Raw genomic sequence first — 26,238 nt, 5'->3', positions numbered from 1 at the left:
TAACTTGTGGGGTTAGGGGGGCAATTTCCCCCCAGGGAAGCTTCCCGCCGTTCGAGGGGGAGCATTTTAAGACAAAATTTTCTTACTCCATATATGATACGAACACGAAATCATAAATGAAGCATCAAACAGGTTCACTACATTACATAAACAAAACAGCACAGAAAAGGTAAATAAAACGAAAATGAATCATGGACCCATTACGATATATGTTAGGGTCCCTAGAAATAATATCTATTCGTATGGCTTTGAGATTTGCCAATATTGGTCCCTTAATTAATTTGTCATGTTTGGAACTGTCCCAGGGGAGTAACTAACGGCCCCGCCGACCTTGCCGTGCGGGAAGGGCCCACATTCTCCGAGGTCCCATAAAGAGTAAGAGAAAGATGAAAAGAGGGCCCAAGAATTAGAAAAGTTTTTCTAGTGGGTCCAAATAAGCGTTTTAATGCTTGCCTCCCAGAAAAAATCTAAGTTACGGTGCTGATTAGATGTAGCTATATTGAACATTTACTGAGCATTTATATCCCTCCTCCTGTGCTTCGATCCCATACAAGATCACTTTCATATTTCTATATTAGACGGAATCACATTTCTGTATGAAAATCCCCATAATAATCAGATAATTTGCATTCTCTTTCTGCAGCCTAACCATCTGCACTACAAGCCTGTCTCTGCTCCCGATCGCTTTTCTAGCTCCAAACCTCTATGATGATCACGAAAAGCATTTGCCTTGTGGAAATACAGTAAAACAGTGATGACACTAAGTTCTTTTGCACTAAGATACGAATATCCCCAAAACAAAATCATAGTTGTAACTATGGTGTGTGCTGACCAATTGCTAATACGTACAGTAAATGAAAGAAGCAATGTAGGATACCAAGTCTTGTAAAGTCATTAAGAGCATTTTAGTACAGACAGTACTGTATTTGAAGCCGTAGTACAATAGCATGGAGGTTCACTACACTTATAACATATATACCGTCAAGTTGTCAATGTGTTTAAGCGGGGGAGAAGTAAGTAGGCGCCAACAGATCATGAACTTTCTAAACACTGGGAGGCAAGTTGTGAAAAATAAGGAAAAGCTATTTTTGTGGCTGTAATATGGTAACCTGAATATTCTAAATCTGAGGGTAATTTGTTTTTATTTGAATTGATGTACTAATTACACTTTTAATATTTGTGGTCTAAGATAATAAAAAATAATTCTGCTTATATGTTATATTACTACAAATATTTTAGATAACATTACAGATGACTTTTAGTGTATTCTAAATTAGGAGAATAAGTGCACTTATTTTATGTACAGTAAGTATTTTACTTATTTTGTCATTTTCTTTTCACTGTTTCATTAAATTTATCTGTAGTTTACTGTAAGAAATTGCAATATAAAAATGTCCCTTGAAGTACCAATGCGACTGAGAGAGGAGACCCGATATGTGACATTCGTTTCTGTTGCAGTGACGTAAGCAGCACACTTTTGCATTAATTGACGCTTCGTTATCTCCGTAATTAAGAATTTTTTTTTCGTGAGATTTTTCGTATGTGCTATATTGAAGGCCAGTTCTACACGACTGAATCATTAACTTGAAACTTTTAGTTAGAATGGAAATGTACATTTTGAATTGTAATTGTTTTCGCTAACACAAAGTTTTCATCTCTACTTTGGCCATTGGAATTAAAATAGCTGAAATTAACAAATTCCAAAAAGAAAAAAGAATCTTTGACTTCCTTTTAGATTTTCGTAGTAGGTTAATGACTAGTATCAGTTTAAAAAATAAGATTCAAAGTACAACTGTATTTTTCTAATTTTACTGTATTTTTGGCCCGAAAAGATATTTATACATAAAACAAATGAAATAAAATCTAATTAGGCAAGAATATTCAAAATAAAACCAACATTGTTTCATTGTTTGTCTTAGCAATATTTTTTTGACCATATTCCCTTACAGCTACTCCGCAGTACAGACAATTGACATTAAATAAAACTATTTATTTCACCTGTTTTCATTAATGCAATTGAGAAAGAAAATACAGTATGTTTTACTGAAATTATACAGTAAAACAAATTGGATTCTTTATTTTCATGCGTCCTATTTCCCTTCCACATTCTCATTTCACCAATTCTACCATCATTATTCACTTGCTTTAAGAGTCTTCATCCAGGCGAAATTAAAATACCGCTAATTTTACAGTAATTATGTGATATCTTCAAATAGATAAAAGATAATTGAAATATGGAACAAGAGCGCCCTAGACAATATTATTTTGCGTTAGGTACCGTTATCACAAGTCACCTAGCGGATTTCCGTTTTCAGCTGTTTAGAAACGCGAAAATAAATGCCGATTTTCAAAATGGCTTGAAATTGAAAGGAGATAAGTGAGTCGTGATAACCGTTTCTCATGTAAAATAATATTGTCTAGGGCGCTCTTGTTCAACATTTCGATTATCTTTATCTATTTGAAGATATCACATAATTACTGTAAAATTAGCGGTATTTTAATTTCGCCGGGATGAAGACTCTTAATCATCCATCTCCCTTAGTTTAAAGGTCGTACTCGTGGGACGTTAAACTGAAATATTTCATTTCGTTTCATTATTTCACTTTCATTTTATTTTCAATGAAGTGATTAATAAGCAACAAAATAACGGCGCGGATTCAAAAGAACATTAAAAAAAATAAGTTAAATCTCTAATTAAGTCCATGCTATTGCTCTCTAGGAGACGGACGATTAACAAAAGGAAATAGTTATGAATACCAGAGAAACAAATGTATGTGGCGTACGTAAAAACGTAGGTTACATGCGTAAATCCTGTAGTTTTTTTTACATACTATTATGTGTAATCTCCTGCATCAAACGTATAACTGATATATGTTTTATAATACTTTCCGTATAATTCTTTTATCTATGCAATTTCCGTATGAAAGAAAGAACTGTATACAGGCAGTAACGATCTCACATAGAGATGGACATGTATATATGCATTTAAATTACGGAAGACTGTTAGATGTCAGACATCCTGCATCGGCATGACGTAACGTCTAAGTAGGAAAAATGTAGTATGTATGTAGCATGTGGATAATGTATGCTCCGTATACTGATTTCCGTAGTAAACATATAAATTCCGTGTATTTGTACAATATACCGCTGTCCGGATAACGAATTTTTCTCAGTATAACTGGTGGATTAAGAATAAGGGAGGAAACAGTAGAACCTCAAGAAAATCCAGCAACACGATGTTATCGACTACAAAGTCATATCGTTTATTATCGAACCAAGGACCCCTCATTCAAGATGTGAGCACTTTACCACTGAGTTACAATGTTTCCAAATCATGAGCCATTTAAGCCACTGAAGCCGCCTACAATATCTAGCGCTCCTAGATGTCCTGGTTTAGCTGGGACAGACCAGGATTTACATTATCTGTCCCCCTAAAAATCTTTCAAAACTTCAAATGTCCTGGGTTTTCTCCAAAACACATTAACATCATTCGTGCTGTATTAAAATATTTTGTGTTCTTATTCGTAATCCTTGGTAACCTATTTTCTAATTATTTGATATTTAGGCAGAAAGCAAGTATACAGTATTCTCATTAACAACTATGACAATACTATACACTTTCAAATGATGGTGTAAATTTTTATAGGATGTCCTGATTTCTAGTCTGAAAATAACAATAACCCCTAACCACTTTCGAATTATATAACGCACTTAAATTCAAAATTACTCTGAATAAAATCGCACCTTTGGTACTTGGTCATTCAGTCCATTAATTGATTCCTGGAATTATCTATATCTTCCTTGAGCAATTTCTGATCTGCACCTATATATATAGTACTGAACTTATAGTTCATAAATAGAAGCGTTATAGTATATATTGAAACATAATCCTATTCTTCAACAAGCGACGTTTTAATTTTCTAAAATGAATACCTCTTTTTTATATATATACCATTACCCACTCTTTCGTAAATGATTATCTTCTGTGCCCCAGTTCTAAGAGTTTTCTCGCCTTTGTTGAATTCGTTCTTTGGAGTCTTTCGCTAGCTAGCTTTTCCATACAATTATATCCCGAGAATTTCTTTTTTCTTTTTTTTTTTAAATTATCGATATATAACTAGTTATGCAATAATTGCAAATTTGGAGAGAATCAATCGATGTTTATTGATTAAACATGGAATGTTTTAGTGCATCAATTGCTTTTTGTGAACGAAAATGGCATGCAAAATAGTCGAACTTGGTTTATCAGCGAAAAGCAAAAGCAGGTTTTGAAAAATTGTGTTCGCAGAAGAAACTCAAAACGGTTTCGCCCTATTTCTAATGCTGAAAATTCTATTTTCCCTTGTTTACAATGAGAATTCGCGCGTCAAGTGCTTTGCCAAGGTTAACTCTAAGGACACCACTTTTTTTGGTGATTATTCCTCCATAGTATGTCCAATCGGGACACGTGACCCCTTTTAACACTCAGCCCGCGCTCTCAGATCGTCCTGTCAAACTTGGTTAAGAACTGGTTCAGGTATCTAGAAGTAGTATCCCGACAAATGAACACCTAATATAGAGGAACTGCGCTCCAATTAATATTCGTATTTTAAAACGTACGACTCGATGAAACAAGCTCAATACTATTTTGAAGTTACAAGATAGTTCATATCGATTCCCAACACAGTTAACAACACTCGAATAGAACATCAGGAACAAGTTTTTCTTAGATAGTTTTTTTAAGCATGAGCCAGAAGGTAAACACATTGCAACAGAAAATGTAAGAATTCTGCTTGTACTATTTAATATATATTTCCATGCCAATCTTAACGCAAAATATTTGTCATTCGAATGACACGTGACATTCATAAAAATCAAAACACTACGTACAGCTCACAGATGACGAGAAGAACCCTAGCAGAAGTAGTGTGACGTAGGTATGGGCTCGTCCACTTTTCGCACGGGGGTTTCAAATGACACCACGGAATAGCACACAGATAACTACCCGGAGTAGCAGACGACATCTAAGTATAGACCACACCTCAAAAACCAAATGGACTTGACCGTGTCGTTGACCTTTCCCCGCTGCCCCTCTTTTAGTGTTCTTCTCGTCATCTGTGAGCTGTAAATCAAATATTTCAGATTCATTATGATGTTTCAATTTCACTGCCATCATTTTGGTATGTTGAGAATTATTAGAGTAGGGTCTACTGAAATTTGGCATTTTACAACTTCTTATGACAATAGTTACAAATTGAGGCTAGAGACCCGTAGTTATTTCCGAAAAGGATGCACATGAATGTTACTATATTCGTACTTTATAATCTCTCTCAAGCTATCTGGCGCAAACCACCTCATGCAATATCCAAAGCATTACAGATTAAAAAAAAAAAACCTTTGCGTCCCACGTTTATGCCTATTAAGATAAAGGAGACGGATGATTATGAAGTAATTTGTGGCATGGGAAGTGGAAGGGAACGGGAGAACCCCGAGAAAATCCACGAACATTATGTCCACCAAAATCTCTCATGCCGTGGGATTGAACCAAAAATCCTTGCTCTACAGATAAGCACTCTACCACTGTGCCACGTGTACCACTGTACTCCTTCCCTCGATCAAAGTGGCATCAGGAAAAAAATACTTTTATATCTTTTAGCCTAACGGAACCCGGACGACTAAGGGAAGTAAATGATTGTGAAATTTATTTTTTGTGCTCTTCCACCGGGAATCGAACCAAGGACCACATGGTTCACCGAAGGCGTTAGGCAATAGATCAGCGAGAAGGGCTACACGTACCATCGAGTAAGTACTAGCTTTAATATAGAAGATATATACACTTGAGGCTTTAAAAAATTAAATATTACCTTTTCTTTCAAAGATTGTGACTTCCACATTCAAAAGATATGAATAGAGGAATAACACAAACGGAAACGCACACATTCATTGCATTGAAATATATTCTTTTCGATATTATGATGTTTTAAGTGGAAACGTTATTTTCTTTCTTTATCTGGCCTAACCTATTTTTCTATAATTATGAATCGCTCTCTGGATTATTAAAATAACTTCTTCTAAACGCTGAAAATTGATTTAGCCCTCTGTATAAAGAAGACAAAGGAAAACGTTGCATAAATTATAGAGATGTAGAAGAAAAATATATTTCAGTCGTAAGAGTGTTATTGAATATGTTGAAGAGATGCTTGGATCCGAAACGAAAAGGTGAAATGAAGTCTGGAGGAGAAAAAAAAATATAGTCTTACTTTATTGGAATTGATTTTTTCTTCCTCTGTTTTTTTTTTCACTCAGCATTCCGATAACACGAACAAATGAAAGCAAGAATATCCTGGAATGGAAGAAAACAAATTACTAAAGCGGGTAGAATATGACAGCTATATATTTTCCATATCTCTGTAAAACCAGAGATCTTTTCTCTCCAAACAGGAAAAAATGATACAATGGAAAAATAGCAAAAGGAAATATTCACTTTTTTCAACTTGCATTTGCCAAAAAGCGAAACACATAAATTGGTCTAAAATATTATTTTTTCGTCAATTTCATGTGTATATTACACTACCAAACTTTGTTATATATAAGTGTGGAAAGTCTTATAGAATATTCGTCTATCTGTCTGAGTAGACTTCCAAACTTTGCTATATATAAGTGTGAGAAGTCTTATAGAATATTCGTCTATCTGTCCGTCTGAGTAGACTTCCAAACTTTGCTATATATAAGTGTGAGAAGTCTTATAGAATATTCGTCTATCTGTCCGTCTGAGTAGACTTCCAAACTTTGCTATATATAAGTGTGAGAAGTCTTATAGAATATTCGTCTATCTGTCCGTCTGAGTAGACTTCCAAACTTTGCTATATATAAGTGTGAGAAGTCTTATAGAATATTCGTCTATCTGTCCGTCTGAGTAGACTTCCAAACTTTGCTATATATAAGTGTGAGAAGTCTTATAGAATATTCGTCTATCTGTCCGTCTGAGTAGACTTCCAAACTTTGCTATATATAAGTGTGAGAAGTCTTATAGAATATTCGTCTATCTGTCTAAGTAGACTTCCAAACTTTGCTATATATAAGTGTGAGAAGTCATAAAATGGATATGTTCATCTGTCTGTCTGTCTATGGTCCTTTTCAATCTCTAAACAACGCTATACATAAGTGTGGCAAGTCTAATAGAATAGCCATGTATATACATCTATCTGCCTGTGGTGTTTTAGACTTCCGAACAACACTATACATAAGTGTGGGAAGTCTTATAGAATGACTATGTTTGTCTATCTGCCTGTCTGTGGTATTTTTAGACTACCAAACTTTGCTATATATAAGTGTGGGAAGTCTTATTGAATGGCTGTTTTCGTCTCTCTATCTGTCTGTGGTCTTTTTAGATTTCCAAACTTTGCTATATATAAGTGTGGAAGTCTTATAGAATGGATATGTTTATATATCTGTCTGTCTGTAGTGTTTTTAGACTTTCAAACAGCGCTATACATAAGTGAGGGAAGTCTTATAGAATGCTGTGTTCATATATTTGTCTGTCTATGTGGTATTTTTAGACTTCCAAATTTTGCTATACATAAGTGTGGAAAGTGTTATAGAATGACTATGTTCATATACTTATCTGTCTACGTGGTTGTTTTAGATTCCAAACTGCATTACACATAAGTGTGGGAAGTCTTATAGAATGGCTATTTTCGTCTGTCTGTCTGTCTGTGGTCTTTTTAGATTTCCAAACTTTGCTATATATAAATATGGAAAGTCTTATAGAATGGTTATATTCGTCTATCTGTCTGTCCGAGTAGACTTCCAAACTTTGCTATACATAAGTGTGGGAAATCTTATAGAATGAGTATGTACATCTATTTGTCTGTCTGTAGTGTTTTTAGACTTTCAAACAACGCTATACATATGTGTGGGAAGTATTATAGAATTATAACAACATCTTTAATTTGTTTAAACAAAAACAACGTGCTTCTATTCACATTGTTTGAAGTACAGAGAATCTAACCTAACAAAAAGACAGGTAAAAGTATGATATCAATATTAAACGCAGGTCTTTGATACCACTTGTAAATAATTGTTTGACTAAGGTTACGATAACACTTCTCCATTGTTTTCCCTGATTTCTTCTTCGTCGTCGTCTTCTACTTTGTACCCTCTGTTTGTGGAGAAGCATTACTACGAAAGATTACCACGATAAGAATAATGCCAAATGGCCTGCAACCACAAACCGTGGACTTTGAAAGCCTCAACTCATTACAGAAACTCCTTCTATCTAAATGGGAATCTCACAGCAGCACAACTCAAGTTTCTGTTGGTTGCAAAATGCATCAGTGAGTGATCTCCCATGTGACACCAAGCGCCGTATCTTGAGTGACAATTCTTTCGCTTCTTCTCTTCCGTCGTCTCTGTGTCACGCGGCGACACAAGTGTCGTATCTTGCCTTGCTGTTACCTCTTCTTCTTCTTCTCCGCGCTCTGACAATGCTGTCTTTGCATATTCAGCAGTGAACATCTTATATAAACCTCATTTAAAAATTACGAGGCTTTAAGACGTAAATTTTAAAAATGTATCACTTGTACGTACAAGAAAAAATTTTACGAAGAAAATCTGCATTGCAGCAGAAAAAAATCTTTTAAAAATAGTTTATTAAAATAGAAAAAAACTAGAAACCTTAACAACGTAACACATTGTAAAATTACAGGGAAGAAATGCCAGCCACACTGTTATTCGATATTTGTTAAATTACAGTCATTTAAAGTAGAATACAGTTGATGTTAAGACAATACTGATAATAATAGTGACAATCATTTATTGTTAACTAAATATTAACAATTTCCTTGTATTACATATTGATTTATATAACGATAACGAAAAGACAGGGTGTTTTAGTGATTATTTGTAATTCAATTACGTTTTAGTTTTCATGTTTGTTGTTCTCATCTTCAGGAGTGAATACTCGGGTGTATAAAACGTTATGATGGATTTCTATTCATGTATCGCTCACAATGACAAACAAGTTTAATTATAGTTATGATTAATTTCCTGTCAAACTTGTAGTGGCTTTCAAGATGCAACTCTCTATCACTTCCGAGTGATACTATACTCCTTGATGAAAGAATAACAATTATAATAATTGAATTACTCGAAATCATTAGAAGAGAATTTATACAGGGCTTTTTCCACACTTTGCTTATGTATGTTCTAAATATGTTGTATATTCACTATATGTTATATGTCTATAATAGATGCAATCGAACATATTTTTCGGTTTTATTTTTATGGCTTACTTCTTCATCTTCTGAAATATCAATCCTGTGATTTGTTATAGGTATAGAAATGTAACGCTAGTTTACTCTACAACACACCAAGAAATTCAAAACCATCAGCTACCAAGTCTCGATTGTATTAATCGTATCAAAAGCATACATTTGTATTATATAATCATTCTAGAGTTTTTACTTAACTTTGTTAGTTGGTTGACTTGTCATTTAACGTTCGTTCTATCACCGAGTCTATATGTGACATAGACCTAAAGGTAGAACCAAAATTAACACAATGCGTTAAAATTTCCAAGATTCTTTCCATGGTAATCTAACCCAAGATCCTGTGCACCAAAACGCACATGCTCACCACTACACCAATGGGGATGAATTTCCTAAACTTTATATAGCATTCCTTCGTCAGACAAACGTAAACATTAGCCGCATGTTATCTATTGATAAGAAACACTAGATTTTCTCAAGCATATTCAACAATGATTTAATGTATTTATCTGGTTATTTTGATACACGTAATCGAACCATTTTAAGTAAAGAATTTTCAGGATCTTTTTGTTGGATTCTTGATAAATTTATTGAACCCACAATTATAAAATTGTCTTTATTGAGGTTCCACATAAAAATAGAAAAAATACAAATAAATGCAAAGTATACATACATAAAAAATATTACTCTTTTTTAGGTTTGCCTCACTCAAATAAGAAATAACTAAATTTTATTGGACGATTTTTTTTAATTAAGGAAAATTAACTAACTCAGTTAACAGGAAAAGGTCAAACTTTCTTTTTCCTCTTCAAAGTGACTTGCAGGCTGTTTATGTTCACACTATTTTAAACATACATCATTATTCTGTTAGTTGAAAGTCAATTTTCCGCTACAATTGACATGACGTTTGCACTTGAATATATAATTTTATGATAGAGCAGTTCGTATGCATGTGTGCATGTCTTGCTGCCATTGTTACGGAGAAATAAAACTAATTTGGAAGATAAATGTAAAATATATACGGTACTTGTGTTGGACAGTGTTTTTTTTTTTTTTTTTTGCCACGATGTACGTAAGTATCGTAAAATTTTATATTCAATAAAAATATCATGCAAAGCGTCAAATTTTCATCAATATTTTCACCAGGGACATGAATTATACTCATGTCTTTGGTACACGTTTCCGGATTCGGTGTTGACCCCACATGGTGAGGAAACTGATATCGAACACTGATCTAGGAAATAATATTAAAAAATGACAATAGGTATGAATGCGCTAACCACATATCACTAAAATAAAAACTGTTCATCCAGCAATTGCACTTCAGGAGTAGTAACGCCAGGTAATTTTCGTATTAAATCTCCATGTTTGAAAATTTTTAGCAATTTAACATGTTATAGTTGCAATTCATTCCCTCGATGTTATGTGACCCACACATATCCAAAGTAATGTTGGTTGCATATCTGAAGCAATATTGATTTTTAATTAATAACTACCAGAATTCCCATCCTTACAAGGAAGGGTTACGAAGTGGCTCCGCTGAGATCCGAAAGAGACAATTGTGTTTGCATTTGATCTATTATAACTAGACGAATCCCAAAGTTATACATGCCACCGGGCGGAATATCGTGAGTTACAACATATGTTGTAATGTAAAAGCTACGAAACTTGCAGAATAGTTTGAACCGGGTCATTTGTTCGGAAACGATTAGGTAAATGGAAAGCTCGGCGAACCCATCATTTTCAAGGACATACTTTTTGGGATAAAACGTTTGCTCCAGGTTCCCCCGCAGAGTCCCAGACGTCACCCAGCTCAAAATTTCACATGGCAAGGGGGGTTAAGTAGCACATCGTTTGAAAGCTGTTGTAAAATGAAAGAGAATGGAGCAAGTCTTCGACTCTACGACAACCCTGTGCAAAAAGGCGGCGGGTCAAAATGTAAACAAAAGCTTAGTTGAAAATCTATGCCCACCTTGAATCAAAGATGGCCGCATCAAATCTAAATCATTCATAACAGTACAAATCTAAATCTTTATTTTACTCTATTATGTATTTAAATACAATATGAAGACTAAAAAACAATTGAATTTCGATTCACTTCAACTATTATTTCATTCTGTAACAACACATGTATGTTTTGTTCCTAGTGCACGTTCGTCGCGCTTCTCTCGATATCAATTACGTGAATGTAACAAATATGTGATGAACACACAACTATGTCTTCATATTCATACTAGTAAACAAAAGTTTAATGCCTTTGGGCATTTCTCTAATTTTGCCATACGTAGTATCTATATAAAGGACTTGCTGCACCAGTCAGGTTAATGGCTCTATTGTAACTTATTCGTGATGGTTGCATTTATATGCTATTCGTTGGTTTGATCGCAAAAGTTTAAGCAATATCAAACATACAAACAAACAAAAACAAAAAAAAAACCTTAATTTACAAGATTGGCGAGCAGTACAAAACCACGTTTAATCATTTTAGTGCATCGAGCTGCGCAAACAATGTTGGTTTGTCACAATATTAAAAGAAATAGCATGTTTATATACAAACGCATTTTTCACGCTGGCGGCCATATAGGATTACAGATTATACTCTTTGATATTTTGTGGATATCTGCTATTAACCATAAACATAAAGACAAATTTTGCTTCTTCAACACCAATAGCTTGAGCTGGACATGCTTTCGATACATAGTGCGGCATTGTGAATTTAAATGTCGCGTTTTTGAAATTTCGCATATTTTCATAATTTGAACGACATTCATGCCAAATTTGGTTTTCCTAGCTTCAGCAGTTTGGTATACTTATCCTTTTGATATATGTTTTAAGCGGCCATTTTGGATTCAAGGTGGCCATAGATTTCCAATTAAGCTTTTGTTTACATTTTGACCCGCCGCCATTTTGCACAGGGTTGTTGTGGAAAGGCGAGACTTGCGCCATCTTCTTTCATTTAATAACATCTTTCAAACAATGTGTTACTTAACGCCTCTTTCCATTTGAAACTTTTTAGTTGGGCCCCACCTGGGACCCTGTGGGGACCCTGGGACAAGACGTTTTAACTTAAATCGTTGTACTTTGAAAATAATACCACACGTCCTTTCCGGTTTTCACATCTGTCTCATCGTTTCTGTTTTATAGGGGTGGCCATAAACTTTTCAATTAAGTTTTTGTTTACATTTTGACACGCCTCCATTTTGCACAGGGTTGTCGTAGAGAGTCAAGACTTGCTCCTTCTCCTTTATTTTACAATAGTTTTCAAACGATGTGCTACTTAACTCCCTTTGCCATTTAAGGACTCTGCGGGAGAACCTGGGGCAAAGAGTTGACTCCAAAAATTGTGTCCTTGAAAATGATGGGATACGTGTTCGCCGAGTTTTCCATTTGCCGATCGTTTCCAAACAAATGACTCGATTCAAACTATTCTGCCAGGTAATTTTTGTAGCTTTTACATTAAAATATATTGTAACACGATATCCCTCCCGGCAGCACGTATAGCTTTGGGATTCGTCTAGTTATAATATATCAATACAAACGCAATTGTCTCGTTTGGATCTCAGCGGAGTAACTTCGTGACCCTCCCTTGTTAGCATGGGAAGAATGAAGTTTATGGAAAATACGTATTTCAAAGATACCATGTATTTGTTGATACGAATGAGAGGGTGTTAGAAATGGTGGACGAGAAAAGAATAGTTTTAGATATTATTGACAAGAGGAAGGGAAACTGTTTGGGACATTGGCTAAGAAAGAACTGTAGCATAAGGGACATGCTAGAGGGTATGGTGGCAGGAAAGAGAGGGAGAGGGCGAAGGAGGCTACAATTAATGGACGATATTTAAAAAAATCGTACATGAAGACGAAGAGTTAGCATGAAAGTTTCTCAGTTGCGGCATGTGACCTGCCAATAATGGCAGAATAATTATGATGATAATGATGAATCCGGTTTTAGTTGAGCTTCTTGAACACTCATCCTCATTTTCTGTTTTAGAGATTACATTTCGCGAAACCATGTTATCGTCATCCTAGAGTAGATAAGGATTATTTATACAAAATTTTGAAGGCTCTATACCTAATGATTTCGAAGATCTGGATAATAATAATAATAATAATAATAATAATAATAATAATAATAATAATAATAATAATAATAATAATAATAATAATAATAATATAGTGTTTCAAGTTCGTTTTTTATACAATATTTGTTCTAAGAGTACGGTAGTAATTTCGAAAATCTCTTGTAAGGTCTTCGAGTGTAAGGTCTGAGATTTGTTATTATATATATACATATATATGTAATACAGTGTGTGTATATAGGATGTGACACCTACATGCCTCCCATGCTCGTTACTGAATCTAAGTTCCGTTTCTTTTGCCCAACAAGGAACGAAAAGAAATTCTTGAAGATACCGATAGTGGTAATAGTGAAACAGTATTAGTACTCACGCTTTGCAACGTTGTAATCTACGAAATGATCGGCTTTACCCATCACACTGACATTAAGCTTATCTAATGGTTCAGTGAGCTAAATCCCTAACCAGTACTAATTCTGCCTGGAACATTGAAGTCCGTGTTTAAGTTAGAAAGTAAGTATTATATCTGAAGGAAGGAGGTAATAAACGAGATGGTTTGAAGCAGTGATCTTAAAAGAAAAACTTTACATCCCACTGGGAAAATGATTACGTGTTAAAAGGAAATGAGATTATTTTTTAAAAGATGCAAGAGCACTGATATACATTTTTTTTAAAAATATTTTGTTAAGCAACAAATGAAGGGTTGTTATAGAAAGGCCTTAGGTTGCAGTTTATTTGATATGTGTTTTATTACATCAATGTCTTAGATTAAGGGCTTATGTTTTTGCACAAAGCTTATAAAAGTATACTTTACAATAATAATACGCCTAAATTCATACAAACATAAATGATAGAACGAGATCCGTACATGATCAGACAAATAGTAAAAAAATATTAATAATAATAGTTTGAAACTTATCACGTTAGTCCTTATCCAAATCAACCTTTGAAATGTAACATGATAAATATAGACGAAAGATTTTTGTTACTTTTCGTAATTGGGATGTTGCAGGTTTGAATCTAGCAACAAAGTAACTTAACTGAGATTTTTTTTTTCATTTTTTCCGTTTCTTCAGCCTTTTATTTATTTAACTTTTTTTTTATACTGATAATGGCAAATTTACTACTGAAAATGTTTTCGTTACCTTTGTGCCACCCCCATAACTAGAACTAGTATACGTATGGACAATGAGTAGTATAGAAATAATTAATGCAAAACAACTTGTGTTGTAAAAGTAAGCTAAGAATAGAAAATGAACTTGTATATAAGTGAACTTATTATTGTGAAGAAATAGTAAGACACTCGTTATTTATATAATTCTCAGTTTTCAAGAACAGACGTCATATTTTCACACGTTTTCCAATGCAGCGAAAACAAAACTATATAATGTTTGTACGTTTGGAATATATTTTTATTTTCTGCAAGTACATGTAATATACATATCAAGCCGAACATTCTTTGTACTTTTTGTACCTCCTTTCCAGCATTAAAATTGTCAGTTCACTAATTTTGAAATCAGTATAGGAATCCTCGTGAAAAAGTTCCAAAATCTGATCGGTAGAGCAACCCACATTATGCTTTATTTTTTGTTTAATTATGCTTTATTATGCTTTATTGTTAATTTCAATCATTGTTTTACATTAATCGTGTATAATGTATAATATTTACTATATATTAAATATTCTAAATATCTTGATCTATTTATTAATATTTTATGGAACCAATTTCTTTCATATTTAATGAAATTTCTACTTAATGCACTGTAAAGAGATATCTGCTCAAGTCAGTTTTTCTTATCACTTGTGTGCACCTTAGAGGTGCGTATATACAGAAAGGGAAAGTAAAAGATGCCACCAAAAATACAGAAAGTGCTCAAGTTCAAGAGGTACACATAATACAGTGTGGAGTTCTTGTATGCTATTAATTGTTGGCGGAAAGTTTTCTTCTTTTTTCACTTTTTTTCTCCACATCAAAGGATTACACCAGAAAGAAGTTTACAGGAATAAAAATAAGGTTTTCATTGTTGCATTGTTGTGTTCTCAATGATTTTGCGTTGTAAATATTGGTTTTAAAAATATTAATACAGTATGTTAAACTTGCAGTTAAATAGAATTTTTCAGGAATTGTGCTATATATTTTAAATTATGCTTTATTTTCTAAAATTATGCTTCATTATGCTTTTAAAATTAGTCTCTTCTGCACGCTTAGACAACCACAACCATGTTTAAGGTACCAATCATATGTGTAAATTGCTATTATGCTTTTTATGCTTTTGGGTTGCTATACTGATCGGTATCTGAACTGCTCTACTCCATTTCTCAATAGCACGGCCGCGATGGCTCAGTGGTAGAGCGTACACCTCTGGTGCACTAAGCCCTTGGTTCGATCCCAGCTTGCACAAAGTGAACTTTGTGGTAGGCACACACCGTGTTCGTGAGTTTTCTGGGGGGGTTCTTCCGTTTCCTCCCACTTTCTTCATTCCACCATTTCATTCATTTTTTATTATCACCACCTCCTTTAGCCTAGCCAACATAATCGTGGAACGTAAACCTTAAAGCCATTCTCAATAGCATAAACATGAATTCTGGTTTATCTTTGGTACGTGCTGAAGTAAGATTTCTATGTGACGAAAACATGTACTCATGCAATGAAGCGACTCAAATTTGAAGAAGTGATATCAATTATACCGTTGAATGCGCACATGAGATACATCGCGAATATAGCCTATAGTTTATTCGCAATAAAAAATACAAAGCAAAATGAAGACTATACGGATTGTCTTTCTTCAATTGCACTATGAACAGACCCCATCCCTTGTTCAGGAAGTGCTAATGATAGGATGGTATCTTACAATATATGACTTAGACTTATTTTCAAAATTTTCTTCTCAGTTTCTATTGTAAATATATTCAGCGTTAAGGGATATTGTAACTCTATTTTGAATTTTTGCTTTAAGAGACTTGGATTCGATTGACGGCAGAAACTCACATGGTTTGTATCCCACATCAAACTCTAGGGACACGTCTTCTATAGCTTCGGTGCTAAAAAAAAAGGGAAGCTAAAGTTGAATCCAAGCAATCAACTGAACTTGCTTAACGTTTTCCAAACGAATAATAGGCTTATCCCATCGTCCAAGTAATATCCAATAGGACGGAAGTTCCTGCTTTATATTTCTGAGAAAGAACTACGAGACATGTTTAAAATATGTCTAATTTGTACATTCATTGGTACAGTCAGCGACAAATGTTATTTCCGTTCGATATAATTTATTTTGGAATAACGATGGTATAGCTGGTATTTTGGAAATAACGGTGGAGGTAACGTGCAGAAAATTTCATTTTTTTTTTTTATTTTACTGAAAACTGTTCTCAAATTGTCCTTCCATTCACGAAATTAATTCCATCAAAGGAAAACAAACTTTCGTTGCTGACTGTACAACTTTCTTAAGTTTGAACCCTTATATTAGGCGAGTGCATTGCTTTCGTCCCAAGGAAAGCTTACTGGATGCGTGTCAAATATAGCTGCATTCAGGTATATGTGTTGAGAATAGAATCCAAACAGTTTAGATGATTAGATTTTGAAACTTCTTTATGAGGATTCCGATTTTGTTTTTCAAATTAGTGACGACTTCAATTCTGAAAAGAACGTAGATGACGTACAAATGTGTATTTTGTTTGATTCTTTTATTGTGTACTTACCGATTTTTTTAAAAAAATATAAATATGTAATTTTATTCTTCATTCGGAAGTATGTGTAAAAATATGACGTCCCTTCTTGAAAAAATGAAATAAAATCTGCAAGTTTTACGTCTGACGATTATGCTGGCTAGGTGAAAGGAGACAATGATGATGAGAAATGAATGAAATGGTGGAATGAAGAAAGGGGTAGGAGACGAACCCCGAGAAAACCCACGCACACGGTGTTTGCCCACCACAAAGTTCACTTGGTGCGAGCTGCAATCGACACGTGAGTAGTGCATTGTCCATCTATAGAGGCACCGGTGCATCTACAGAGGCAAATTCAATTATTGGTGTAAGACAGAGTGACCGTGGTTGATAAAAGTAGTAACAAAGTAGGGGCTGCATTGTCCCTCCGCATGTGGTAAGAAACGTCAGAGACCATCTTTTGTTAGCACTGCTGTACTAATTGAAGAGCTCAATTCTAAAAGAGCCTAAGTCAAAAAAAAAAAGTTTTTCAGGAGACGATTTTTTGTGTGTGTTTCCATCATTCTATTTCTGTGAAATGAGAGTAATCTACATAAAAGAAAATTATAATTGCCTTTTTTTCGTAAGATAACTGCGAAATTATCTATAGCAAGAGTTTTATAAGTGTTTTTAGGCGTAAGTCAGAAAGTAACTTCAGTGAACATTGTTGACTAAGGACAGTTTGGAAAACAACGCTATTTTCTTTTGCCTACAATTAATTTGGTTCATGGAGTTTTGGCATAAAATCTAGTTCAGTATACGGAGATACTAAAATGGAACTTAACAAAACCAGTATCTCAAAATTGACAAAAAAAAAAAAAAAAAAAAAAAGACAGGCTCTTTTGGAATCCACCACTTCAATTTTAAATATTGTAGGCATATATCATTGACATATCCTAAAACATGCATCTAGTATGAATTCTTCCAATATTCGAGGCCTATTCATGTTATTCCAAAGTCAAAGTTGTATTATACGTAAGGTAGACAAGTATATGCTAATCTCATTAAGTAGGTTAGAGGCTATAATTAGCATTACTAATATTGCAAGTGTATGGATTAATGTCACTGTAAATTAAACATTCTTTAAAATATATTGAAAGTTTAAAATGGAGAAAATATAAATCAATATCTACATTTGTAACATCATCTTTGCTATCGTCATCTTTTTATATATATATATATATATATATATATATATATATATATATATATATATATTTTACTCATTTTGCAAAACATTTCACGCCATTTAAAAGTCAAAAGGTTAAACTACGTCTCCTTTAGCTTTCAATTTGAGTTCTTTTTTTTTCCTCACAAGGAAAAACTAAAAACGACCAAGATCTCTAGAAAAAATTGTAATGTTGAAAGTTATAACCCCGTAACTAAACCATCGAAGCATGGACTTGGTGTACATCCACAGCAAAGAACAACCAAAACCGGAAAAAAAAAGAGAGAGAGAAGTTGCATAGATCCATTCGTCTTTTGGCTCTTCTCCCAACGTGGCGCCAGACAATTCTGTTGTCATGGAAACAGAGAAGAGGAGGGGGTTGGAGGGAAGTAATATCACTATGGGTGCGTCAAGACGCCTGTATAAACGACCCCCGCAACATAAACAGTCTTTCTTGTAAAGGAGAAACATTGTGTGTCTTGTATTTATGTATATGTTGAGAACGACATTTCAATCGATGCGATGACATTTTTTTTTTTACGTTTCCTTTCTTTCCATGAAGGAATGCAGGATGCTACATCGTCTTATTTCTAATATTACCTCTTTTTGACAAAAAAAAAAAAAAACTTTCACAGAATGAGCACATTTCATTCTAAGTTTAACTTCAATGACAATAGCAAGTTGAAGATACGGAAGAAATTAGAAGTTGGAAAGAAGCTTTCAATTAAAATGAAACGAAATATCTAATGTTTACGTTCCACGTGCATGCTCTGTAGGCTGAAGGATGGATGATTAATGAAAGGGAATGATGAAAATATTGGTGGAAAGAAAATATGGGAAGAACCTGGTGAAGACCACGGACAAGACATTATCCACCAAAAACTCACATTATCTGTGATCGAACTAGTGTGTTACCTTGCTCGTGAGAGAAACTCGATTCGTGTCTTATAGAGCTGATAGAAGCTAAAGTAGAAAATAACCATACCATACTACGTTAAAATGAAACTTTTAAGTTTTGTGTTGCATGGTTATGCCGGCTATTCTAAAGGAGGCAATAATGATGAGAAATGAATGAAATGGTGGAATGAAGGAAGCAGGAGGAAACGAGAGAACCCCAAGAAAACCCATGCAAACGATGCTTGTCCACCACAAAACTCATTTGACGCGAGCTGGGATCGAACCAAAGTCCCTATGCACCAAAGCTGAACGCTCTACTACTGAGGCACTGCGACCCTACCATACAATGTTCATTAACCTTCTAATATAACAATAGAAAATACTTTTCCGAATTTTAGAGTGTAATTTCGGATTTCTTGATTTTAAAAAAATACTTTTGCAATTTTTATTAACAAACATAGCATGTTAGCAGTAAATCAAACTACGTGAGCTTAAAAAGATATGAAGGTTTTAAATGCTCCAATACAATATTTCACGTTCTTGAATACTATGTTTAATTTAAATAGCGTATGATGTCCACAAATCAATGTTGAGAAACAGATATAACATTGTTTTGTACGTCGAACTTGCACAAAGAGTAGATAAAAGATTTATAAATTTCCTGAAACTCTTTTCAGACCAATTAGATTCGAAGAACACATTGTAATGGATATAAAATATTCACTAGTTTCAAAGGCTATTAATTGACACTTGGCTCAAAATCATTGTATATCGGAAAAGTATGATTATGACACTTTTCGAAAAGACTTTCCGATTATGACACTTTCTAGAACTTAGCTTAAACAAATAACACGATAGCAAATCACTGGTGGTGACGCAACCAACGTTTTATTGATGAAACAAATCGTTCTAAGACTGATACTATGCTAATTTTATCATTCTAATACAAAACCAGAATACACAGTACTTACGGAGTAGTAAATAAACATTTTTTAAGAATCTTTGGAAATCAAACGACAAATTTAGAAAAGGTTAACTACTATAAATATTTTAACTTTTAATTTCTTTCCTTAAAATAATGCTCAGTGATCATATTTATATTTAGGATATATATGCCATTCTCAAGCTGAGTTACATAATTACGTTGCTCACCTCTCTCCTCCAAAAACATATACGTAGATTTTTTTTTTACTTGTTTCAGATCAGTGTTTACCTCAACTAAATATTAGGCCTATTTACATTTATATTAAACTAGCAGCGTTCACCCCGCTTCGCTGCGGTCACCCTGGAACGCAATAAACTTTGTTACTTAGATAATTTTTACTTTTTCGCTTTCAAGTGATATGATAGCAGCGTTCACCCCGCTTCGCTGCGGTCACCCTGGAACGCAATAAACTTTGTTACTTAGATAATTTTTACTTTTTCGCTTTCAAGTGATATGATAAAAACCATAGAAGATTGGAGTAAATGTTAACATTATATCGCCTGCCATTTATGTTAACCCGCCGAGTGACACGGTCATGTGGGTTGCATATAAATACGGTTAGATTTAGCTATGATGAGCTAACAAAGGATTTGTACGTTATGGACACTTGAATGGTCAATTATCTCAAGACACTGGTAATTGAAAATTAAAGTGATATGATAAAAACCATCTAGGGTCCAAATCTTAATAACCCCCCAAAAATGAAAGAAATTGGTTCAGCCGTATTAGCGTGATGAGCTAACAAAGGATTTGTACGTTCTCTTTTATATATATAGATTTCTCAATAAATATTATTATACGGCCATTTTCGTTCAATCTAACCCTCAATACAATTCGCGTGAATAATGTTAAGGAGCAGGGTGGCTCAATGCAAGAGCGCCCACATTTGGTGCTAAGATCATTGGTTCGATATCAGGCCATGTGAGTTTGTGGTGTACTTTAATTATTACAATTCTAAGCTATAATATCAATTTCGAATTCGTATATAAGTACGAGAAGTGTTCTTAACGACTGTACCTGTCGGTCTGTCAAAACGATACTAGAAGTAAAAACAATTCTAGTCGGGGCGTAATAGTTTTAAGATGGGGATTAAGTGTCCTAAAGATTAGGTTCCTTTTCTTTCTCTTACAACCTAATGTTCTTCAACATTTAACACTAAACTAACGGTTTCAATATTGATTTAGTATTTAGGATTTAGATTTCTGGGCTTTCGGCATCTAAGGACATTTAGCCCGTCACGTTTGAGGATGACGTTCCTCGGCGAACACACTATCCTTGGAAAGGGAAGGAAGGAAGCGGCCTGGGACCTATAAGTTAGGTACCACCCCGGCATTTGCCTGGTGTGAGTGAGGGAAACCTCATTCAGAGTAGCTGGCCTGAAAAAGCGTTTTACACTTTTTCGACCGAGTGCCCCTACCGGGAATCGAACCCGGGTTTTAATATTGAGTCCTCATAGAGAGGAATTGTTCCCTCATGGCTATGTGAATAACGTATGATCCTTTGGCGTGGGAGACCTGGATTCGTTTCTCAGTGGAGTTCATGAGATTCTGACTCCACTTATACTGTAGTTTCACGCCCTATATAGCCTTGCCACTCGGCGGAACACTACACTCAACTTCAACCTAATCCGATTATAAAGAGAAAATTATTACAAAGACAGGATTTTTTTATGGATTCGATTTCCCAGAGAGTATGTCTTCGCTCTTACCTCTCTTCTAAAACCGGTAGAGAAACTATCACTTTCAGTTTTAATAGTTGACCCTTGTAGTTCAGATGTCTAGCATAGTTTCACATGGTAAAACGCAGCTCATTTCTTAAATTATATCATTCACAAAATATCTTCAACATTCGTTTAAAAAGTTTGTAAAACTTGATTTCTATCGTTCATATTTCTATAAACAGTTTTATAAAGAAAAAAAGAGAAGGCGACTTAATGAATTAACACGTTTCACAATCTCCCATACCAAAATAATAAGTTCAAGGTATTTGTCCGCGTGTAAGTGGAGAAATTTAGCTGCTATACAGTATCTTACACCGCGCTTACTAACAGAACGAGGCTACATTTTAATTTATTATTTATTATTTATTTTATTATTTATTTTTAAATCATTATTTATTTTTATTTTATTTTTTGAAGGATTCTAATTCCTAGTCTGTCCACTCAAATTAATGTACTCATAAATAGATAAAGAACATTGATATTTTTAATGAAATGAAATATGTCTCTTAAGTTTTCTACATTTAGTAAATTGAAACACACGAACAGACCGAGTAAACATATAAAAGAAGTTTTTGGTAAACTAGGGCCCCTATAAATAGATGAAAAGGAAATATATATTGTGTCTCTACGATGCGACAAGGAATCATATTACTAATAGTTCCACATGGCCGCAAATGAAGCGTCTATATTAGATGGTTTTGCAGATAACTATCAATGACTACATCTGACGCAATTCAGAAGGAATACTCTCTATTGCCGCAAATGAAGCTGAACCAGTTAGTTTCTAGTGTTGCTAAAGCAGGTGAAAGCAACTATAGCAATCACGTTTTGAAACAAACAACCGCACAACAGTGAGTGGGAAAATATCTTCTTGAATTCTAGCAACGTGTCTACCTTTTATTTTCTGAATACTTTGTAAATACTCCACACTAGGAGTTTGATGCTATATTGGTTCTTTGCTGTATATTCAGTTGGCAATTCTTTCTGCAAATTCTGTCGCAGCAGAGACGTAAGAGCAGCTATATATATTTTAAAAAAAGGAAATTTAGCTACAACTAATAACTGACAATTACATGAATTTGAATAACATTCTTATTTCTAACTTCTAGTGTATATACTAGAATAAAGGTGAAATTATTATAAATGTACATTAAATATTATAAAAGGTTTTATGCATATTTGAAGTTTAAAATACTTTATCTGCATATCTATGAGCTATACGAGACGTATACATACAGCTTAATGCAGGATTTATATTATATAAGATCTTAACAGGAATCGAAAGCCAGGTCTTCAGCCTCAAATGTGGGAGTGCGGTAACCGAATAAAAGCTCTTTCATTGGGTCAAATGAAATTGGAATGAAAAGAAATTTTTCATTTTTATGTCCCACAATTTTACCATTTAGGCTAAGGGAGATGATAATTAAGACAAGTGAATGATGATGGAAGAATTGGTGGAATGAAAATATAAGAGGAAACAGAAGTACCCGGGAAAACACACAGACACGGTCTTGTCCACTATAAACTTACTTGACCGGAGATTGAACTAGGACCTCAAGTACCAGAGGTAAGCGCTCTACCATTAAATCACTAAAGCCAATAGACCAAACGAAATTACCCTTTATGAAATTTAGAATGAATATGACGTATTCGACAGTTCTTAGTATTTATTTATATGTCAAATACTAAGAAATATTATAATTGTTTGAGGAAAAAATGTCCGGTAAAAATAAGATTTAACTGTAAACTATTCCTTCTAATTTTCGTTTTTTTTAAGAGATTCAACGTCACAGAGTTACTAATTAATATTTATTTATTTATTAAATATGAAATAACTGTTTTAGAGAAAAGAGGAAATATCAATTTTGGTCACGAGTAAACTGCCCTTATTTTGAGTTTAAAGGAAATTACATTAATAATCTCTATAAAGCTAAAAATAAATTTAAGTTCAAAATTTGAAATGTTTAGTTTAACGCCCCTCGATCATGCATCGAGGCTAAGGAAGACGATGATAATGACCAGGGCCCGGATCTTGTTGACAAGTCAACTTTCTTCTGTTACGCATAGGAGAAGGCAAGTTCAAGTAAAAACGTTATCCATCAACTCTAGGTTCTAAAAGTATAGTGTTTTAGGATCAACTTTTGGTCTCTTTTTGCTGTTTTGAAGTTTCAGGTCATTTTTTAATATTTTAAGGTAACTTTTAGGTCACTTATGGTCTTTTTATTCTTTTTTCCACATAAGGAAATCTTTAAATGAACACGGTTTACGGATGTGGAAAAGACGAAGTTGAATGATCTCTTTTCTTACTTCCTGACTATTGGAGTGGAAAACTGCATTCTTAACAAGCTAATGAAAACTAAACTGTAGCTGGTTAACGAAAGGTGAGTGTTGGTAGGTGGCCAAATAGATAGTTTTGGGTTATTGACCACAAAGAATGTGATCACGTGAATAACTAAAAATGCATTAGAAGGCGTACAAGGGCTTTAAACGTGTTTTTATCTATTATTTTCATGTAGTCTAAACTTGCTATGTTTTATTGTTTAAGAGTGCTTCCTAGTTTCAACTCGGGAGTGAACTGACGCTTTCAATACTTACAATGCCGTACAATGGACTGATCAATGGACTGCAACTAACTGAAACAAAACTTTTTGAATATGAGTGAGAAATGTTAATTAAAAATCCAATGGATATTAAAAAATGTCAATGTTTAATGAAATAAAAGTTTGAGAAAACGTAAGTTTTAATCAATTTTTGTGATTTTTAGGGTCATTTTACAGGAATTTTAGTGTCATTTTATAGGTCACTTTTTAAAATTTTTTAGGTCAACAAGATCCGGGCCCTGATAATGACAAATGAATGTAATGGTGGAATGAAGAAAGTGAGAGAAAACGGGAGAACTCCGAGAAAACCCACGCACACGGTGTTTGCCCACCACAAAGTTCACTTGGCACAAGCTGGGATCGAACCAGGGACCCCACACGCCAAAGGTGAACGCTCTACCACTGAGCAACTGCGGCCCCAAAGTTCAAAATTTGGTCTCCATAGATTGACTAATGTGGTCTCGAAAACATATCAATAAATATTTTTATTTTAAAAAGCAATTTTTCAAATTTGGGATGACAAAGCATATAAATCCACTAAAATTTTAAATGTAGCTTCTTCACACTTCCAGTGCCTCAAAAATAAAGAACAAATTTTGCAAAAATTTCGTTTCTTTTTTTTCCATCTGACCTGTTCATTTTCTCGAATTAATGCGTTATATTTTTAAGTACAAAAGCAAAAAAACAAAATTGTTTTCATCACATAATGGAAGGTCGTTATAAAACCACAAGAGATAGTGAGCGAAAAAACAACAGAATTTTAGGACGGAGAAAAAAAATATGAATAATCTCTACAAAGTTATTTACCTTTCGTTGTTGTAATCTGACTCTTGACGATGCATTTTTCGTTCCCCTTCATCCCATTCAGCACCGTATGTTTATGTGCACTCCGGTTGCAGACAAAAGTAGAGCATCGATTACTTCAGACTAGCAGATCTCTGCATTTATAATTCAGGAGGAGGGGGAGAAAAAAGAAGGTTTCTGCCACTGAGCACGGAAATGTGGTGAATTCTCTTCGCTCACTCACTCTACCCTTTCTTTCTCTTCTCCCTCCCCCTCCCCCTACCTGATACCCGAAGAAAGCAAACTTAATCCCTCGGGACGGGACTAATTAATTTCTCAAACCATCTCAGGAGAAAATCCCACGCCGCAGAGAAAGCGATATCATTCTATCTTAGTAATTATGCAAGAAAAATGGTAATGTTGACACAGATAATACCATTTCTGACACGCAACTTGTCTCTTATGCAAAGGTGACTTTTGGTGACAGTCAGAACGTAATTTAAATCAACCATAAGTATTAATTTTTAATTACAGTTTTTGATCTCTGTTTTTTTTTTCAGTGTCTTTGTTCTTATTCTGATTTGATTTTTTTTCAAGATTATCAATTTTTAATTGTTAATTGTAATGAAGTGGTATTTGGTTCGATTCTCTGTTGCCACATAAATCAACATTTATACATTGTAAGATAATTAATCAAGATATCCGTTAAGAAAATATTAGGCACTAATGAAGTTATTTCAATATATTTTATTCATAAAATAAACATTAAACTAATTCTATAACCTATGGAGCGCGAATGATCAATGCAGAATTCATAAAAGCTCTCCATTGACTTCAGTCCTTAGCCAACTGGATCTAGTTTCCATTTTGTGTTTTTATTTCTGCGAAATCGATTTCAATATTATCGTCTCATCTGCGTCTTCCTAATGATCTATTTCAAATTGGATTATCAGGTAAAAATTTTGAAAGGGTTACAGGTAGGATGTGTGCAACTTTTAGATTATGTATCATTGTTTACCTGTGTTACGTCGGGTCTTTGGTTCGATCCCCGGAAAA

At 34.1% G+C, this 26,238-nt stretch overlaps 1 long non-coding RNA gene across 1 annotated transcript in view; it reads right to left on the bottom strand.

The window, feature by feature from the left end:
* Window positions 1-26,238, bottom strand: part of LOC145684657 (uncharacterized) — a 213,580-nt gene that overhangs the window by 94,921 nt on the left and 92,421 nt on the right. The gene's annotated exons all lie outside the window — the stretch shown is intronic.

The sequence above is a fragment of the Thermobia domestica genome, chromosome 5, assembly GCF_964235325.1.
Source record: "Thermobia domestica chromosome 5, izTheDome1.hap1.1, whole genome shotgun sequence".
In the NCBI taxonomy this organism is placed as follows: domain Eukaryota; kingdom Metazoa; phylum Arthropoda; class Insecta; order Zygentoma; family Lepismatidae; genus Thermobia; species Thermobia domestica.
The sequence above is the reverse complement of the archived record's forward strand: the minus strand, read 5'-3'. Positions and strand labels throughout refer to the sequence as shown.